The sequence below is a fragment of the Thamnophis sirtalis genome, unplaced genomic scaffold (assembly GCF_051295495.1).
Source record: "Thamnophis sirtalis isolate CommonGarterSnake01/CBP01778 unplaced genomic scaffold, rThaSir2_p1.2 scaffold_1, whole genome shotgun sequence".
In the NCBI taxonomy this organism is placed as follows: Eukaryota; Metazoa; Chordata; class Lepidosauria; order Squamata; family Natricidae; genus Thamnophis; species Thamnophis sirtalis.
In genome coordinates, this window is record NW_028261381.1 from 7991502 (window position 1) to 8012245 (window position 20744).

The following is a 20744-nucleotide window of genomic DNA, read 5'->3' on the forward strand; positions in this document are numbered from 1 at the left end:
TAACAACAGGTACATTAAAGAAAGAAACAGAGTCACTAATCCTGGCTGCGCAAGAACAAGCTATCCGCACAAATGCCATTAAGGCCAAAATAGAAAAATCCTCTGATGATGCCAAATGCAGACTTTGCAAAGAAGCTGATGAAACTGTTGATCACATACTCAGCTGCTGTAAAAAAATCGCGCAGACTGATTATAAATTGCGGCACAATTCAGTAGTACAAATGATCCATTGGAATTTGTGCAAAAATTATAATATCAAAACAGCAAAAAACTGGTGGGAACATCAGCCTGAAAAAGTCACCGAAAATCAGATGGTCAAGATCTTGTGGGATTTCCGTATACAAACCGACAAAATACTGGCACATAATACACCAGACATCACACTGGTTGAGAAAAATAAGGTCACAATCATAGACATCGCAATACCAGGTGATAGCAGGGTCGCTGAGAAGGAACATGAAAAAATCGCAAGATACCAGGACTTAAAAAATCGAAATTCAACGACTATGGCACAAACCAGCAGTGGTAATTCCAGTGGAAATTGGCACACTGGGTGCTATTCCAAAAGCACTGGAATTACATTTAAAACAGTTAAAAATTGACAAAATCACCATCAGTCAAATGCAAAAAGCCGCACTGCTTGGATCTGCACGTATATTATGAAAATACGTTACAACGTCCTAGGCCCCTGGGTGGGGCCCGACTAGTAACCAATGCCAAATCCGGCGAAACAACTGGCCGCTGTGATACAATTGTATAATCAGCTGCTGTAATAATAAATAATCAGCTGCTGTAAAAAAATCACGCAGACTGATTATAAATTGCGGCACAATTCAGTAGCAGAAATGATCCATTGGAATTTGTGCAAAAATTATAATATTAAAACAGCAACAAACTGGTGGGAACATCAGCCTGAAAAAGTCACCGAAAATCAGATGGTCAAGATCTTGTAGGATTTCCGTATACAAACGGACAAAATACTGGCGCATAATACACCAGACATCACACTGGTTGAGAAAAATAAGGTCACAATCATAGACATCGCAATACCAGCTGATAGCAGGGTCGCCGAGAAGGAACATGAAAAAATCACAAAATACCAGGACTTAAAAATCGAAATTCAACGACTATGGCACAAACCAGCAGTGGTAGTTCCAGTGGTAATTGGCACACTGGGTGCTATTCCAAAAGCACTGGAATTACATTTAAAACAGTTAAAAATTGACAAAATCACCATCAGTCAAATGCAAAAAGCCGCACTGCTTGGATCTGCACGCATATTACGAAAATACGTTACGACATCCTAGGCCCCTGGGTGGGGCCCGACTAGTAACCAATGCCAAATCCGGTGAAACAACTGGCCACTGTGATACAATTGTATAATAATAATAATAGTAGTAGTAGTAGTAGTAGTAGTAGTAGTAGTAGTAGTAGTAGTAGTAGTAGTAGTAATACCAGTGGAACTGCAAAAAACTGCACTATTCGGAACATCTTATATTTTAAGAAGGTACTTGGTTGATACCTAGGACGCTGGCAGCAAGCCATTAGCACCAGTCATTAGTATTTGTAATGCATTTTTGAATGTTCGGTTGGCTGAGTTTCATGTTTAATGAATAAAGTATATAATAATAATCAACAATCCCCTAGTATAGAGTAACAGATGTACTTCAAAACCAGTGCGAAATTTACTTCCACTTCAGCTTGATGTGAAAATATCTATTTGTGCCTTTCATCTGAAGTGGAAGTGACCTTAATCCACAAACTAGTATACTTTATACGTTGATAATAATAAATACAAGCAAAGATTTGCAATGCCTAATGATGTAAGCGTGTCTGGTATCTGATCTGAGAAGCAACTAGGAATACCATAGCAATGCTTTTGCAAAGAACTTGAAACTAGCTTTTCAAGCCATTTCAAGGGCTTACGTTATGAACAAACTTATCTGTAACATGTGTCTTGGTAGGTCCAACATGTTTTCCCAGGCTTTTTCTGGGAGCGGATTAGCCAGGATGGGATTCTGGAGCTGATAGCATAGAAGAATCTTTTTTTCTGGAAGAGAATCAGTTGTAAATGTTTTCGTTTGATCTTTTCACAAAATGTGAAACATGTGCAAAGAGATTAGTGATTAATGCTGCTTAAAATATACTCAGTTGTACATGCTGATCTAGAAATCTGGCACCAATTATCTATCTAATGAGAAAGCAATATAACATAGACTAATTCACCAGAATCTTTGGTTCAAAACAACGCAATATTAATTATGCAGTATTGTGTTCAAAATCATGGTCATGAGATGCTCCTGCCAAAGATGTTTCATGCACAGAATTATGATCTTTCCAATAGCCAAACTCTAGGTACCTTTCCAAGTCATGCTGGAAATAGAATAGAAATCAACAGTATGTATTGGAGAGGAGGGGAAGGAGTTAATCAAGGTTCATCTTGGTATAAAGCACGTAAGATGGCTGCCATCAATGACAGTATGAAGTTGATGACAGCATGAAGGTGATCATGTGACCACCTCTATCACTCTTGATGGACCCTACACATATACTCTGCACATGATGATGTAAGGCAGTGGTGGGTTTCAAAAATTGTTCGAACCTACTCTGTGGGTGTGGCCTCCTTTGTGGAAGTGGCTTGCTGACCATGTGACCGTATGGGAGTGGCTTGCCGCCCATGTGAATGGATATGAAGAGCCGAGGTGGCTCAGTGGTTAGGGTGCAGTACTGCAGGCCACTTCAGCTGACTGTTATCTGCAGTTCAGCGGCTCTAATCTCACCGGCTCAAGGTTGACTCAGCCTTCCATCCTTCCGAGGTGGGTGAAATGAGGACCCAGACTGTGGGGACGATATGCTGACTCTGTAAACCGCTTAGAGAGGGCTGAAAGCCCTATGAAGCGGTATATAAGTCTAACTGCTATTTCTATTGCTATTGCTATTGCTAAGATGCTGACGACACTTGTCAGAACCACCTTAAATTACCTCACACACAGCACTGGCATGGATAAGAATATGATGTCAACTTGTTTTTTAAAAGGCATCTTTGGTTTGCGTTAAAACAACTTTAACACACGCAATGTTCTAATTGCACCACAAACGCAGTAGTCATCCTTACCTTTCCCAGAGGCACTGAGGTTTATAAATATGAGCATGATAGTGTAGAATAATCATATCCAAGGACCAGTGGTGGGTTTCAAAAAGTTTTGGAACCTCTTCTGTAGGTGTGGCCTGCTTTCCGGGTCCACTGGTGGAACCTCTTCTAACCGGTTTGGTAGATTTGACGAACCGGTTCTACCGAATAGGTGCGAACTGGTAGGAACCCACCTCTGATGTAAGGCCTTCAAGCTCCTGCACCCAGCGATTAGAGCAGAAAGCAGAGCAAAGATATTCTATGAGGCTTCTTGCCATGCCAAGGGAGAGAGTAAATTCTTGATGAAAGCCTGATTTAAGAGGCAGCCTGGAACAATGATTCTTCATTGGTATCAACAGTCTAATCTCCTGCTCTTGTTTCCCAAGAGATTAGACTCTCAAGAAAAGGGGAGAGAATCTTCACATAGCTGCAAATCTGTGAAAATCTCTTTCAGTTCTTATGGGTACTGTAGAAACTGGCCGCCCTTGGCATATACTATTGTTATTAAGGAGTTCCTGACAGCCTGTAAGTGATTTGGGTATTGTCTGGCTTGCTATATATGTTTTCATGCTATGCTTTTAGGTGTCTACTTGCTTTAATAATAAAGCTTAAAATCTCTTCATTTGCTGAAGTGTTTACTGTCTCTGGATCCAAAAGAACCAATTGTCTGGGCACCTAACCACTGCCCTCACACTTGATAAAACAGTGTGTGAGGGTATAATTGAAATCAGTGGCAAGGCAAGTTAGATGTACCCTTAGGCTGGAATGCTGAATGAAGCCCTATGTCGTCAAATATATTTATGTTGTTAAGAGAGTGTGAAGTACTGAGTATACTTCTCAGTTCTTAGAATTAAAATAAAATGAAGCATGGAAGTCAACGGAAGATATTATTGGTGATTCGTAGCATTTGTAGCAAATTTAATGTACAAAGTTAAATTCGTAGGTCAACAGAAAATATACCTGGCTATTTGCATCGAATAATGACACATTGTCAGTATCAGAACTGTGCAATGGAAATATACCTTGCACTGGTTAGTAAATCTGATTAGTCTATGACTTTTACTGTTCCTGTTGGTTGATTATCCAAACGAAGCTTTATCTTTTTCAATTAGTATTTGCCAAGGTAGATGCATACACAGAATGTTCTGCATATAGAGCTACTGTGCTTAAAAGTGCAGATGGATCAGATAAACGAATATCAACGATATGACTGCTGTTGGGTTCTTCAGCAGAGGCTATTACAGGGAAGACAATGGGATACATGATTGAAAACCAGGGGGCTGGAGGTCAAAAGGGTTGAAATATTCGGTTCACCGACAAAAGGGCGAACGACAAAATCGTGCCCGACTAAACTGCGGTGGCAAAACCGCGTGTTCTAAAGCGCTTCGATGAATGAGCGCTGAATCGCGGCGACAACAGCGCAGCGACAGAAGCACACTGTAAAACTAACCCTAACCCTAACCCTAACCCTAACCCTAACCCTAAACGTAACGCTAACCCTAACCCTAACCCTAACCCTAACCCTAACCCTAACCCTAACCCTAACCCTAACCCTAACCCTAACCCTAACCCTTACCTTAAGTTAAATCGGCTTTCTGTCGATGCGCTGTTGTAAAGCGCTCTTCTGTCTCCGTGCTGTTGTCGCCGCGCTGTTGTCGGCGCGTTGATGACATCACGGTTTTAGCGACACGGTTTAGTCAGGCGCGGTTTTGTCGTTCGCCCTTTTGTCGGGTCACGGAAATATTCTAACACTAGACATCATTGGCTGAACATTCTGAATAGGATGTTCATCACTGCTCGTTCTGTAGATTTAAAAGTGCATACCAAACCATAGCAATGCTACTTGGACAATTTCTAGTTGTGCCTGGAAAGTGCAAAGCTCACCTCAGGTCGGGAGAAATGCTAAAAGGCCAAAGTTTGGGGTAGGCAATTGAAGGTGGTTTGGCTGCTGCTAAGCTGTCAAAGTCAAGTATCTGTAAACAAGATAGATAAATGTGTTCCTAAGCCATTTTGACATAGGATTATTCACTTTTGACATGTTATGAACATTATAGGAAATTTAGTGTCCATCTGGACCGCTGGCTTTTGCCAAATGCCACAACTACCAGCTGCAAAATATACAAGCTAGAAGCCATCCAGCTGCCACATGCTTAGCTGGTGCCAAGAAGGAGCGATCTGCCAACGCTTCCTTGCTTAGTGTGCAGCCGGCACTGAGAGAGCTGTTCCGTAAAAAGAAATTGGCAAGAGGCTGAGACGCCCCCAAAGGTCCTTATTTCATCTTGCTCCTTCGTATCTTGACCCTTTTCAATGACATAGACCGGATTGTCAAAAGGGAGAGAAACATGACTTTAGGGAGAAAAAACATCATGAAGCAACCACTAGTAGGAAACTGGGAGTATGGCAGGGAACCAGGGATGGGTTTCTCGCCCCGTTCCAACCAGTTCGGTTGGAACGGTGCCGGCGGCGTCCTCGTGCACGCGCGCAGTGTGCATGCGTACTAGCGCCTGTGCGATGCTCCAGCTGCTCCTGGAGGATCGCGCAGGCGCTGTATGCGGTCTGCGCATGCGTGGAAGCGCAGAACTCGTCAAAACCGGGTAAGAAACGCGGCCGGGCGGGTGGATCCTTCGGCGTTCCTGGAAGTTACTTACTTCCGGGTTCGCCGACCAACCGGTTCGCGGGGACCGCCGCGAACCGCCTGAAACCCACCCCTGCAGGGAACATCTTGAACATCTTCAGAAGTGTTGCAGGATCTTATTTGGAGTGACTTTCATTAGTCAGCTGCATGTCTACATGCAAACATAGATGTAGGTGTGTGTGTACACAGACCCAGGGACATGTAGACATAAATGTGGTCATATATGAAATTGTTGTTGACCATGTTCTTTCTGGGACTGCACAACTTTTTGGATTCTGATTCCAGAAAGTGCTTCAAAACACGTTGGAACGGAATGTAGCACCTGTCTGTAACAGCTTGAAGCATCCGTGTTTTTTCTGAGAAGAAGTGCAGCTGCTTGAATGTGTCGCAGACAGGTGCTGTGTTCACACTTTTGCACATTCCAAAGCAGTTTTTGGCAATTGGTCTAAAAAACTGCACTGTCCTAATTCCTTAAGTGGAGACTAAACTATGCCCTCCAAGGTCAATTTCTTTAAAGCCACAGATCATTTTTTTGTGGCTATCAGAATTCACTAAAACGGCATTGCCAAAATTCAGAGGTTAACTGCAAACAATCTTTTGAAAAGCAAACCTAATAGTGAAATAAATAAGGAGAGAGGGAAAGAAGGAAGGAAGGAAGGAAGGAAGGAGGGAAGGAAGGAAGGAAGGGGACCTCACAACCATCATTGGTAAATTAAGAAAACAAAATGGTGCCATTCTCAAGATATAAAAGTACAGTCCATTCCTATTTTAAATGCATGTTATGGAAGGAAGAGAGTCTTTATAAATGTATTGTGTGGAGGTCACTGTGGCATTTGGACTAGTGTCCTAGGAAAAACTGCGTTGGGAAGAGATCAGAGTCCTGATAATTGTAGGCTAGCTGACTGCTTTAATGGAAAACGAAATTCATTCTCTCTTCTAAAAATAAATAGGAAAAATCTTAAAGAACAATAAGATGTCTATAAAGGAGAATGTTTTTTAATTTAGGATTGAAGAGAGGGGTCCTTGACGCTCTCTGAGCTCGATTGTTTTCTTGCAGATATCTCATTACCCAAACTAGGTGACATCATCAGGGCTGATGAAGTTATGATATTCAGATCCCTGAATAGTTGCAAGTGTGTTTCTAAACTCTAAGTTACCATACCAAGAGCCAAGGTGGCGCAGTGGTTAAATGCAGCACTGCAGGCTACTGCTAGATCAGCAGTTCAGCGGTTCAAATCTCACCGGCTCAGGGTTGACTCAGCCTTCCATCCTTCCGAGGTGGGTAAAATGAGGACCCAGATTGTTGGGGGCAATATGCTGACTCTCTGTAAAACCGCTTAGAGAGGGCTGCAAGCCCTATGAAGCGGTATATAAGTCCACTGCTATTGCTATTGCTATACCAAGACAAGCAACCAGTGAAATAATTTATTGTAAAATTTGGCCAGTTTAAAATCTTTACGAGAAATAATCTTGAAACCACCATCAAGGTAATCAGTTGGCTGAAACACTGCTGGAATCTTTTTGGTTTAAGAACCTGTTTGTCCCACGGAGTCCTGCTTTGCAATTTGGATCAGAGCCGAGGTGGCACAGTGGTTAAATGCAGCACTGCAGGCTACTTCAGCTGACTGCAGTTCGGCGGTTCAAATCTCACCGGCTCAGGGTTGACTCAGCCTTCCATCCTTCCGAGGTGGGTGAAATGAGGACCCGGATTGTTGTTGGGGGCAATATGCTGACTCTGTAAACCGCTTAGAGAGGGCTGAAAGCCCTATGAAGCGGTATATAAGTCTAACTGCTATTGCTGTTGCTACATAGACCAACTTCTAACAAACAATTAAGAACCAGTGGAAATCATTATTCTACTGAGCCTAACACCAGATCCTTTGATTACCTATCAACCCATTACATTATTTTCCAAGCCATTGTCCCCTATCAGGAATTATGAACCTGCTCACTATCTTTGGAACGAACTCCCCGTGGAGATTCGGACCCTCACCACCCTCCAGTCCTTCCGCGCCGCTTTAAAGATCTGGCTGTCCCGGCTGGCCTGGGGTTAAGATTGTAGCCCCACCCGAACTGTGTGACTGTTGTGCTCTTTTTTAACATGTTGTATTGTCTACTGTTTGTCTCCCCCCCCCTTTTTGAATTGTGAGTCGCCCTGAGTCCCCCCAGGGAAAAGGGCGGCATACAAATAAAGGAAACTAACTAATTATTAAACTTTCACTTGCAAGTTACTCCCACTTGCTACATTTTTGTGATGATACGCGAGACCCAGAACTAAGATTGTTCCAGAGCACAAGCTAGCACTTGGGGCGAAGAGGTGACTGTAAGGACTTTTAACCCAGAGGTGGTATTCAGCAGGTTCTGACGACTTCTGGAGAACCGGTAGTGGAAAGATTTGAGTAGTTCGGAGAAGCGGTAAATGCCTCCTCTGATTGGCCCCGCCTCCATCTAGTCTCTGCCTCCCAAGTCTCAGCTGATTGGGAGGGAATGGGGATTTTGTAGCAGCCTTCCCCTGCCACGCCCACCAAGCCATGCCACGCCCACCAAGCCACGCCCACAGAACCGGTAGTAGAAAAAAAATGTGAATCCCACCCCTGATTTAACCTGATCAAAAATGCAACAGCCTAGCTTGGATAGAGACTGGTCAGTCGAAGCCTCATCCCCTTTAGTTCAACTGCCAGAGCAATGCGAGATGAATGGGAGCCCACTTTGTCCTTACGCAGCTGTTCAGGTTGCTCGGACACATTTTTCTTCCCTTCTGGCCAGAGTAAAAGAGTCATTTGGAAGGGGTAGCACACACCAAAGCTAAAAAAGAGAGGGGATGACAGAAAATCGTGGCACGACAAAACCGCGTTCGACTAAAGGGCGCCTGACGAAACTGCATCGCTGACGTCATCAGCAGGGCGACAACAGCGAGCGCGGAGAAAGAAGGGCGCTTTAAATAGCGCTTTGAAAGCAAGCCGATTCAAGTTAAGGTAAGGGTTAGGTTTAGGGTTAGGTTAAGGGTTAGGGTTAGGTTTAGGGTTAGGTTTAGGTTTAGGGTTAGGTTAAGGGTTAGGTTTAGGGTTAGGGTTAGGGTTAGGTTTAGGGTTAGGTTAAGGGTTAGGGTTAGGTTTAGGGTTAGGTTAAGGGTTAGGATTAGGTTTAGTGTTAGGTTAAGGGTTAGGTTTAGGGTTAGGTTAAGGGTTAGGATTAGGTTTAGCGTTAGGTTAAGGGTTAGGTTTAGGGTTAGGTTAAGGGTTAGGTTTAGGTTTAGGTGTTAATTTTAGGTTTAGCGTTTACAGGGTGCTCTTTTCCTCCGCGCTGTTGTCGCGCTGTGATGACGTCAGCTACGCGGTTTCGTCGAGCGCCCTTTAGTCGAATGCGGTTTTGTGGTGGAACCACAGAAAATAGGTGCAAAATGCTGAGAGAAGGAATGGGACTAAGGAGAGCTTTTTTCCCTTGTGGTTTTCCTTTCCTTTCATAGCTATGTAAGAAAAACATATCTTTAAAAAAACCAAACCCATTAATAATTTTTTACAGAGAAGTCCAGTAAAAGATCAATCAAAACAAAGAAGGAAAGAAGGAACGAGAGAAAAGAAGAAAGTACAAGAAAAAAAGGGGGGGGGGAACCTAATATATAAAAGTGTTTTGATCTTTTTTTTTTTGACAGATTTTACAATCTTATTTGCTCTTCTTCCTCTTCAACATTATACAAATCCCTTCAGTTCTTCATTTAATCTGCACCTTCCTTAGTCTTTCAATCCAGAAATCACTCTTTCCGTTGTTTCACCTTTCAGTAAAAAGTCCAGACAAGGTTCCTAGTCTTTCAGAAAAGTTTGTATTGTCTTTTCTCTGATCAGTTTTTCGACTTCTGCAAATTCTGACAGGTTTACAATCCATTCCCCTACCGTGAGAATTTCATTACTGAAAAATTGGTAAAGAATCACTTGAAGGTAGAGAGCAGAGCCCATGCTGGCAGGGGAATCGTGAGTTGTGGTCCAGTGGTTGAAAGGGGAAAGGGAAGATGCATTAAATACACAGGCTCCCTGTATGAGTGGTGGGCTTTTTAGTCTCAGCACAACATTTTTTTGGGGGGGGGGAGCAGTCAGGAAACTCAAGGGCCCAGCAGCCCTCATTTGACAAAGAGCCCTGGATCCTGAACGTATGTAGTTAATGCTTCTGCTAATACAGCCACTTGTCTTGCAGCGAAAGGAGATATTGGGTGGTTTGAGCATGGGATTCTCTAGAGCCTCTTTATGTGGCTTGCAATATACTTGAGCCTCTGAAACAGATTAAACTCTGGATATTGCTTTGCACGTCTCACTTCCCCGGTGGCAGGAAATACTAGAAGAGGTTTACAAGCCAGTTTCCTTGGAAGAAGAGCTCAGTGGAGATACGATGTGGGAAGTTATCATCCAGCCCTCTCCCAGAAAAAATGAAATATCCTAGGAAATATTGAAAAGGCAGAATATTTCTCTGGATGTGAAAAGAAAGAAACATGCTTTAAAAGACAGAATAGTTGCCTGTAGCTTCCTGCCCATCCACACTTTGTCAATAGGCCATTGAGAAGGCCAGGCTAGCCCACTTTACATAATAAAGACTTCCCCACTGCAGCTGCAGGGGGAAGGGATATTACTCAACTCTCCACATGGCATCTGAGAACTCATCTATACCTGGACTCATCACAGCCTAGAGAGTAGCCCCCTGCATGGCACCATGGGAGTCTGACCACCAATCAGAATACATTTCTTACACAGGAACAGGAAACAGAGAGGTGGGACTGAACAGGGTATAAAAAGCCTAGCAAGCCCCTCCCTCAGCCCTTCTCTTCTTCTCCACCAACATTGAAGCATGTGATCACCTTTTCTGTTCAGGGCTCAAGGCACGTGGTCCTGTCCACCAATAAACCATCTTTCCAAGCAGCCTCCATGTCTCCAGTGTCTTCTTCCCCACTTGGAGTTGAACCCAAAAGGACATTTCTTTCAACTCTGGAGAATCCCGTGCTCAACAATGAGATGTGCTGGTGGTTTCCTTCTTAACATTTGCAATTATATGGAATGAGTGGGGAAGACGTCTGATGAATTCTCAAGCAACTTCAGTAATCTACAAAACCACCATCCCCTCCATCACTTGTTACCACCCAATTATTCCAAACTGAATTTTCAATCTCTTATCAGTTATCACTAGCACAATGAAGGGCAGTGGGTGGGGTTGGGGAAGGACAAGGGATAGAAATAGCCCTAAAAGAACAAAGGACAGAAATTAGATTAAAAATAAACACCTTGATTATTATCCAGATTCCTCCATTTTCTGTAAATAAAGCTCCAGCATTAATTAGTATGTGTCCCCCGCCCCTCAAAATTAGAAACCTTAGCCCGAATGCTCATCTTTTCACAGGGAAAATACATCATTAATATATTATGATCAAAAGTTAGACAAATGGAGAAATCCCAGGGCATAGATATCATCCTGGAAGTGGAGTGGAGGCGTCACTTTTTGGCCAGTGAAGGGACTGAAAACACTTCCCTCCCAATTCGTTTTTTCTTTTAATACGGATGAAAGAAATGTCCTTCTGGGTTCGGCTCCAAGCAGGGAAAAAGACACTGGAGACATGGAGGCTGCGTGGAAAGATGGTTTATTGGTGGACAGGACCACGTGGCTTGAGCCCTGAACAGAAAAAGGTGATCACATGCTTCTATGTTGGTGGAGAAGAAGAGAAGGGCTGAGGGAGGGGCTTGCTAGGCTTTTTATAACCTGTTCAGTCCCACCTCTCTGTTTCCTGTTCCTGTGTAGGAAATGTATTCTGATTGGTTGTCAGACTCCCATGGGGCCATGCAGGGGCAACTCTCTAGGCTGTGTTTTGAATCCAAGTTTGGTTGAGTTCTCAGATGCCATGTGGTCAGTTGAGTAAAGGGCCAATATTATCATGCTTTTAATCCCATCTCCCCTTGGAGCTGAAGTGGAGAAGTCTTTATTATGTAAAGTGGACTAGCTTGGCCTTCTTAATGGCCCATTGACAAAAGTGGGGATGGGCAGGAAGCTACAGGCAGCTATTCTGCCTTTTAAAACACGTTTCTTTCTTTTCACATCAAGAGAAATATTCTGCCTTTTCAATATTTCCTAGGATATTTCATTTTTCTGGGAGAGGGCTGGGTGATAACTTCCCACAATACCATGTTGATTAGAAGCCTGCTCTCTCTTTTGGTTTGATTATTTGCAACACTTAAAAGCAACTTTCTATAATACTCAGATATATTGAACTGTGCTGTCCAGAAGATTATGAGAACGGAAATGCAACACAGCCTGTAGTAGTCTGCTTTAGAGAGCATTTAGAGAGCATCATCATCATCTGGCATCGTGACCCGACAAATGCGCGCACGACTAAAGCGCACCAACAAAACCGCAGCGCTAAAACCTGCCGCCATTGCCTGATTAATCCCCCGCCCATTTTTTTTCTTGATTATTTTTTTCTCCAGCCCAACTTTTTGGCCTGCAAACCACATAGATTTGCCACATCATTTATGGTTCTTCTGCCCTGAGAATTCCTTTGTCATGTAATCTGAACTATCCAGCATTAGTGCTGGCATTACAACATGTCCTTTGGGCTCCAAACCATATCCAACAGTCACAACACACAGCCTAGTCTTCAATACAGCCCTCAACCAGGTATTACAGAATCTCTCCCTCACTTGAGGGCCTTTGGTTCATTAATCACTGCAAGCAATTATTGTATTGAGTGGCTCTTTTTAATGTCTCCATGGGTGGTCTTGCACCCTGATCTTGGGGGAGATGTCAACAGCAAGCTACCCTGGTTCTAAGTGGTACTCAAATAACCAGACAGCCAAACACATTTCTTATCTTGTGGAGATCCTCTTCTCTTTAGAAAGCAGCTTCTTGGCAAGGTTCGACCTCAATCTATGTTTCCGGATTTTAATATTAAGTGCTTTCATCCAGACGGGCCCCCTCTCTCCTGCCCCCCCCCTCTCTCTTTCTCTTCTGCCTCTCTCTCTCTCTCTCTCTCTCTCTCTCTCTCTCTCTCTCTCTCTCTCTCTCTCTCTCTCTCTCTCTCTCTGTCTTCTCTCTCTCTCTCTCTCTCTCTGTCTCTGTCTCTGTCTCTCTCTCTCTGTCTCTCTCTCTCTATATAAAAATAATTAAATAGGAAGATATCACTTCATGGCTGTTAAAGCAGCATTTTCAGATTTCTCCATGCAGCCAGAATTCATTCATATTCTCTCTCTCTCTCTCTCTCTCTCTCTCTCTCTCTCTCTCTCTCTCTCTCTCTCTCTCTCTCTCTCTCTCCCTCCCTCCCTCCCTCCCTCCCTCCCTCCCTCTCGCCTCTTCTCTCTCTCTCTCTCTCTCTCTCTCTCTCTCTCTCTCTCTCTCTCTCTCTCTCTCTCTCTCTCTCTCTCTCTCTCGATATCACTTCACGGCTTTTAAAGCAGCATTTTCAGCTTTCTTAAGTGCTTTAAGGAATCCACTCATTAAAATGACTGTAACTGTTAAAAACCATAGCTTTATTTTACAAGACTGGCGCAAAAGCCTGAAAGGAAAAATTCAGACTACTTTGGTGAATTGCTGGGAGCTGCTGTACTTGCTCCTGTGGTCCAAAAAAAAAATTGCCTAAATAATTTCAGAAGTACACATAAGGTTAATAGATGCTATGAGACTGCATTATTTAATCACTCACTTTATTAATGCAAATCTAGATTTTGCAACCCAGTTCCTCCTATAAAGGTTTTAAGGCGGCACAATGGCAGGGAGAAGAATGGGATGGAGTTCATTCCCATCCTTAGCACATAGTCTGACAATCAGAACAGAGTTACTGCATATCTGGAGGGATTTCTCCATACAGCCAGAATTCATTCATATTCTCTCTCTCTCTCTCTCTCTCTCTCTCTCTCTCTCTCTCTCTCTCTCTCTCTCTCTCTCTCTCTCTCTCTCTCTCTCCCTCCCTCCCTCCCTCCCTCCCTCCTTTTCTCTCTCTCTCTCTCTCTCTCTCTCTCTCTCTCTCTCCTTTAGCCAGCACCCTCATCCCTCCGCAGCATGACTGCTGCGCTCTGATTAAGTGCCCATTAGCGTCACGGTGGGCTTTCCAAGACGGTGTCAATTAGAATGATAGACACCAAGATTAATTTGCATCCTGGAGGAAGTAGATAATGCCTTTTTAAAAGTGACTTTTAATTAGAGGAAAAATAAATACCGAAATGGGCTGTAATGGCTTATTTTGAGAATATGGAGCTGTAACCTGGCCGTCTGTGAGACTTTGTTCTTCTAAGCCAGAGAGGAAGTCTGAATGGGTTACAAGTGGAGGGCAGAGGAATCTGACCCTGGTGGGCTCCAGGGCTCCAACCCCGCCTTCAGAGCCCTGACTCCAGAGAAAGTTTTTAATCACCCGCTCCTGGAAACGGGAGGAGCCCAGACAATTAAGATAATTTGCAGGGGTTTCGCTATTCTTTTATCCGTGACCCTGTCCCCATGTTATTCAATCATGCTTCATCTTTTAATGCGTTGTTACAATCTTCCTTGGGAGGGGTGACTCTGTGAGGCAGGTACATAACGAAATGAAAATTGGAATTGTAAGAGAAAAAAAGAAATTCTGTTTCCCCTTCCACTCCCTGACCAAATTATAAATACACTGATTCCCCCCCCCAAAAAAAAACAAACCACTAATAACATTTCACAATTAAGCTATCGGTCATAATTACCTGGGAGGGGGGAAAGCTCCCTTGAATTTTTAGTTCTTACGTCTGATGATGGCATCCTTTCAATTTGTAAACATACCGAGTTTAACCAAAATTGCTCAGCTCAAATGAAATGCTGTGTTTCACTTTTAATTAAAAATGAAAAGAAGCTTGTAATAGTTTTATCGTTTCATTTTGGTGGTGCAAAGCACAGCTCCTCAAAGTAAAGGAAGTCCCCGTTTGGTTCTTTGTCCTATTCTCTGATCTATTCGTTTATTTAATCCATGTATACAGCCGTCCTACTTGATCCACAATTATGCAAGTCACATGAGCTTCATAACAGTCAAGCGTCGCAGGCAACAATATTAGGGGACACTTTCGTTTCGGCCACATTCTGTTGCTGGACCCAGAGCCTGTCGATTACATAGGTATTGGACCTGGGTACTTGAGAGACCGCCTGCTGCCAATTACCTCCCAAAGACCCGTTAGATCGCACAGGGTCGGCCTCCTCCGGGTTCCGTCTACCAGCCAATGCCACCTGGCTACCACCCGGGGGAGGGCCTTCTCCGTAGCAGCTCCGGCCCTTTGGAATGAACTCCCCGCGGAGATCTGGACCCTCACCTCTCTCCAGGCCTTCCGGAAAGCCATCAAAACCTGGCTGTGTCGGCAGGCCTGGGGTTGATGAGTTCCCCTCCCCTCTCGACTGGTGTGGTTGTGTGATTTTCGTGTATTTTAATTATGTGTACTGTTGTTTATGTTCCCTTTCCCCCCTGAGTTGTTCGCCGCCCTGAGTCCCTCCTGGAGAAGGGCGGCATACAAATAAATCAAATACAAATACAAATACAAACACAATGAAAATGTTTACAAAAGTCTCCAGAGGAATAGCCTGGTCCAGATCTATTGTCCAGGTCAATTTCATCGTCAGGAAAATGGAGTCTTTTCCCCACTCCATGTCAACACACTTTAATAAAACAGTGGCAGAGGTCTGCTTGGTGAGACTAATTTGCTGTATGGATGCAAAGGTACCTTCTGTATCTAATATTAAATTGAAAGGAGGCATCTTTGGGTGTGTGATTTGGGAGGCGTTATGTTGTATTAAGGTTGTTGCAGTGCCTTCAACCGAGGAATATCCAGTATGGGACTACAATACCCAGAATGTTCAGAAGGGGGCAGCATTACACCTCAAATTAAACGTGTGTCCCTTTCTATTAGGCTGATAAAGAGTAGAAAGGATGGTCTTCCATCTAGGCGGGAAAGACTCCAAAACGCTTTGCTAAATAACATTTCCTGAACACAAACCCTACGGTTTGGGGTGGTTAAAACCAGAATTTATCCTCAATCTTGACATAGTAAATCCATAATCCGGAATTACAGCCGTTTTCATGGTGTCATGTAGTATTATCTTCATCCCGCGCACAGCAAAACTTCAGCTGGGCTCCATATTCTAAATTGATGGGGCTAGTGACTTTAGGACTGCAGTAACATCAACCTTAATGGGCTGGGATTAAGCAGAGTGCCTTGTTTAAAAGCAGAATGGGAAATCATACGGAACTAAAGCTGGTAAAAATTAATTAGGTCCAAGCCTGATTTTTCTTAGCCAGTGTTCCAGTTTCCGCCACTAAAAACCTGACTGCACTAGCTGCCATCAGAGGAAATCTCCGTTGCTAGTCAGCCACGAGGCGAGCTCAATTATTAGATATCTACGAGACCGTCTTCTGCCGCATACCTCCCTAAGACCGATAAGATCGCACAGGGTGGGCCTTCTCCAGGTGCCATCAGCTGGACAATACCGGCTGGCGACGCCTCGGAGTAGGGCCTTCTCTGTTGCCGCTCCGGCCCTATGGAATGAGCTACCCCGAGAGATCCGGACCCTACCCACTCTCATGGCCTTCCGTAAAGCTATCAAAACCTGGCTTTTCCGGTAGGCCTGGGGCTGTTGACCTCTTGATTGAGGTCCAGCCCCGCTTAGACTGGGTGCATGTTGTGTTCTTTTAATTTGTGTCTTATTTGTTTTAATTTGTTGTGTCTTATTTGTTTTAATCCTTTTTAATATTCCTTATTTCTGTAAGCCGCCCGGAGTCCTCCGGGATTGGGCGGCCTATAAATTCAATAAATGGAAATGGAAATGGAAATATTGAATTGCCAAGCCTTTTCTTGCACCTTGGCCCCCTAACTCTGTTGGAGCAGTGAGGGCAGGGCATAAACAGAGCTGCTTGTTGCTCCAGGTAGCAGGGGAACCCGCCGAACGTAGTTGAGGCCAATTGTTTTGTTTGAGGGGAGAGTATGAGAAATTTGTGACCACCCACCTTTAATTAAAGCTTGCTTCTCTTGGTGTTTATCAAGGACCCACACATATCCCAGAATTGGCCCAGACATAGCTCATATTTGTCTAATTAGTAAAAGGAGAGCCAGCCAAATGGCTGGATTTAGTCAAGAGGCTGTGTAACTCCCCAGCCCCCCACCCCACCCCGCCAATCACTTTGGGATGCTATGTTATGTATCTCACGATTGCCAAAATGTTTGTTTTTACTTTTATCCATGCTGAGCGCCATCACGGTCCAGACTGGAAAGTTAGGCAGAATTTAGCTTTTCGAAGAAGAGTTTCTAGTCCTTATGACTGGGATGCTCAACATTTTGTGGCTAAGAAACGTATGTGGTTTTTTTTTTTTTTTGATTGGCTGCCAAAAGCTGCATTCCCAAAGGCGGTGGGTAATTGGATTTCAAATTATACGTAATCTGATTGGTAGAGGGGCGCAGCGTTCGAGATTCAAGCACAAAGGCTTCTTCAGGGCAGGGGGGGCTTGGGGGGGGGCTGCCCCTTGCAGTTGCCTCAGGATCCCAAGAACAAATGCAGCTGCTTAAAAACCCGAGATGAGGCATGCCATGTTCCTGCTGTTCAGTGTTCAATCTCAAAACACTCTTTTTTTTTTGCCCTTGAATCCAAAGTGCCGCAAAAACGTAAGGATTGCTCCTTTGTGTACGTAATGACTTCCCCTGTCTGTCGTATTCACTACTTCAAATACTTCAAGTACACAGACTCACAGGAGTCGGAATTGTGCACTGCTCTTCTGTGAACAAAAAGCGTGCCAGAGCCTTAGGATCCTCATGATACGCCTGCATTTGCCAGCTTCCCCAGGATGCATTTAGGCACACAAGGAGGCAACAGGTGATTTGCATTGCCCTCTGAGTGTAGCTTCCATTACAGACCACCTTTAGGATAGGGGTTCCTGTTGTGGCCCAGCAGGAGCCGTTGGAGCTGCCACCAAACTCTGACAATGAGGTGCCCTCTGAGTCGGCTCTGGAGGACCCTGGACAGGGTTCCGACTCCGAGCAAGGTGCAGAGAGGCTGGTTGGCCACCAGGAGGCACCTGAGTCTTGGACCAGTGGGGAGGAGACAAGGGAGAGTGAGCCAGATGCCAGTAGTGAGTTGTTCCTGGATGAATGCCATCGAAGAGCTACTAGGCGTCAGGAACAGTTGCGCAGCTACAGGAGGTAATTGCGCTCAGCTGGTGGTCATTAGGCTCCTCTCCAGACTATAAAAAGACTCCTTGGGCACACGCCCCTCTTTGCAGAAGTCAACGCAGGATTGAATGTTGGAGGACATTATTGTGAGCTTGGCAGGCTGGATTGCTGCCATGGCTTATCTGTGCTGGATTGCTGCCCGAGCTTGTCTGTGCCGGTTTGCTGCCAAGGACCTGTCTGTCTGTTAATTAAATGCCGTAACTCATCTCTGGCTTGGAGTGTGTGTTGGTGTGGGACGAGGGGCGTCAGAACAGGTTCCTAACCTTTTCTGTACCTCCTTGAACCCTTCCAATATATTCTCACACCCCTTAAGAATAAATAATCATATGCATATAATTATACATATGCACTATAATTTTGAAACTTCTAAGCCAGAGGTGGGTTCCTACCAGTTCGCACCTATTCGGTAGAACTGGTTCGTCAAATCTACCGAACCGGATAGAAGAGGTTCCACCAGTGGACCCGGAAAGCAGGCCACACCTACAGAAGAGGCTCCAAACTTTTTTGAAACCCACCACTGGTCCTTGGATATGATTATTCTGTACTATCATGCTCCTATTTATAAAACTCAGTGCCTCTGTGAAAGGTAAGGATGACCACTGCGTTTGTGGTGCAATCAGAACATTGCGTGTGTTGAAGTTGTTTTAACGCAAACCAAAGATGCCTTTTAAAAAACAACTTTACATCCTATTCTTATGCATGCCAGTGCTGTGTGTGGGGTAATTTAAGGTGGTTCTGACAAGTGTCGTCGGCATCTTCATATGGGCGCAAGCCACTCCCATCTGGTCACATGGGCAGCAAGCCACTCCCACAGAGGAGGCCACACCCACAGAGTAGGTTCGAACAATTTTTGAAACCCACCACTGTTCTAAACCCAAGTTTTTGCACCCCCTGGAATATCGTCTCGCAGCCCTGAGTAGGAACCCCTGCTCTAGGAAAACCATGGTATCCTTATTCAACTGCAGTGGTGTTCCTACTGTCTTTGAGGTGGACTTCAAGTTGTGCTCTTCCAACTTGCTTTCTCAAAATACCAAGTGCCCCTCAAACTATTTCTTGACAGGAAATCCTGTCCCCAACAGTCCTTGAAGAGATGGAATCTTTTCTCCTCATTGTTTCTCTGCCCCCAAAAGAAGTGAATGCTTCTAAAATGAGCAGAATTTCCCCTGCACCTGTTTTTTGATCTTCTTCTGATTCTTACTTACACTTGTGGTCATTGTTGTTCGTTGCGAAGTCGTGAGTGACCCATCACGACCTGACGGACAATGTTCCTCCAGGCCTTCCTGTCCTCTACCATCCTCTGGAGTCCATTTAAGCTCACGCCGATGGCTTTGGTGACTCCATCCAGCCACCTCATTCTCTGTCGTCCCCTTCTTTCGCCCTCAATCTTTCCCACCATTAGGCTCTTCTCCAGGGAGTCTTACAATTACACTTCAGGAAAAGTTTCTCCTTCATCCAGGCACCTTGTGGTGAAACATGAGTGTGCCAGAAGGTGGACTCCCCCCCCCCCGTATATCTTTATTATTTTTACATTTAAAACAATGCAGTACTCCGAAGTTGGAGTGACCATACATTCACATTATATACAGCTAGTCACAACTATTGACAATTAGCCTACTTAATACATTATCAATCCTTCTGTCCAATCACAGTATATACAGTTTGTTCCAGTCTTGTCACCTTGTCTTTATACCAGTCATAAAATCTGTTCCAGACTTCAAAATATTCCGATTCCCCTTTATTTTTAAGTTCAAGAGTGAGCCTATCTGCTTCCGCACAGGCCAACACTTTTCCGATTATATCTAGCTCTGATGGTGTATTTTCTTTTCTCCAATATTGAGAGCCGAGGTGGCGCAGTGGTTAGGGTGCAGTACTGCTGACTGGCCACTTCAGCTGACTGTTATCTGCAGTTCGGCGGTTCTAATCTCACCGGCTCAAGGTTGACTCAGCCTTCCATCCTTCCGAGGTGGGTGAAATGAGGACCCGGACTGTGGGGGGCGATATGCTGACTCTGTAAACCGCTTAGAGAGGGCTGAAAGCCCTATGAAGCGGTATATAAGTCTAACTGCTATTGCTATTGCTATTAACCATTTCCTACATTGATTTCATTTCAAATATTCTGCTTAACTTAGAGCTTGGAAGTTTCTTGCTGGTTGTTGGATAGGGACCGGGAAGTCTTCTCTGAACGGGATTTCCAGCTATGTCAAAACTCATTGTATGGAATGGAGCCAGTCAAGAGTCTATAAACATAGAGCCGAGGTGGCGCAGTGGTTAGGGTGCAGTACTGCAGGCTACTTCAGCTGACTGTCATCTGCAGTTCGGCGGTTCTAATCTCACCGGCTCAAGGTTGACTCAGCCTTCCATCCATCCGAGGTGGGTGAAATGAGGACCCAGACTGTGGGAGGGCGATATGCTGACTCTGTAAACCGCTTAGAGAGGGCTGAAAGCCCTATGAAGCGGTATATAAGTCTAACTGCTATAAGTTATGCACGCCGCAGTTAGCGCATGAATAATTAAATAAAGTGTGTCTTTCTTATTGATCAGTGTATTTCAGTGTGAAAGATAGGAGGGGACTGAACGGGGAAAGCACGGAACCCAACTGGATTTACAAGAAAGGTGATAAAGTGCGAATGCCAGTGGGGTTTGTGGGATGTCACTGTGTGCCTGATCCTTAGCTTCATTCAGAAGCTTTCAGCAACAAATCCATTTAAATTTCTGCCTACAACAATCTGTTCCCGATCTTACCAGCCCACATGTAAAAGCAGCAGAGTCCCTTTTATTCCACTCGTAGATTTAC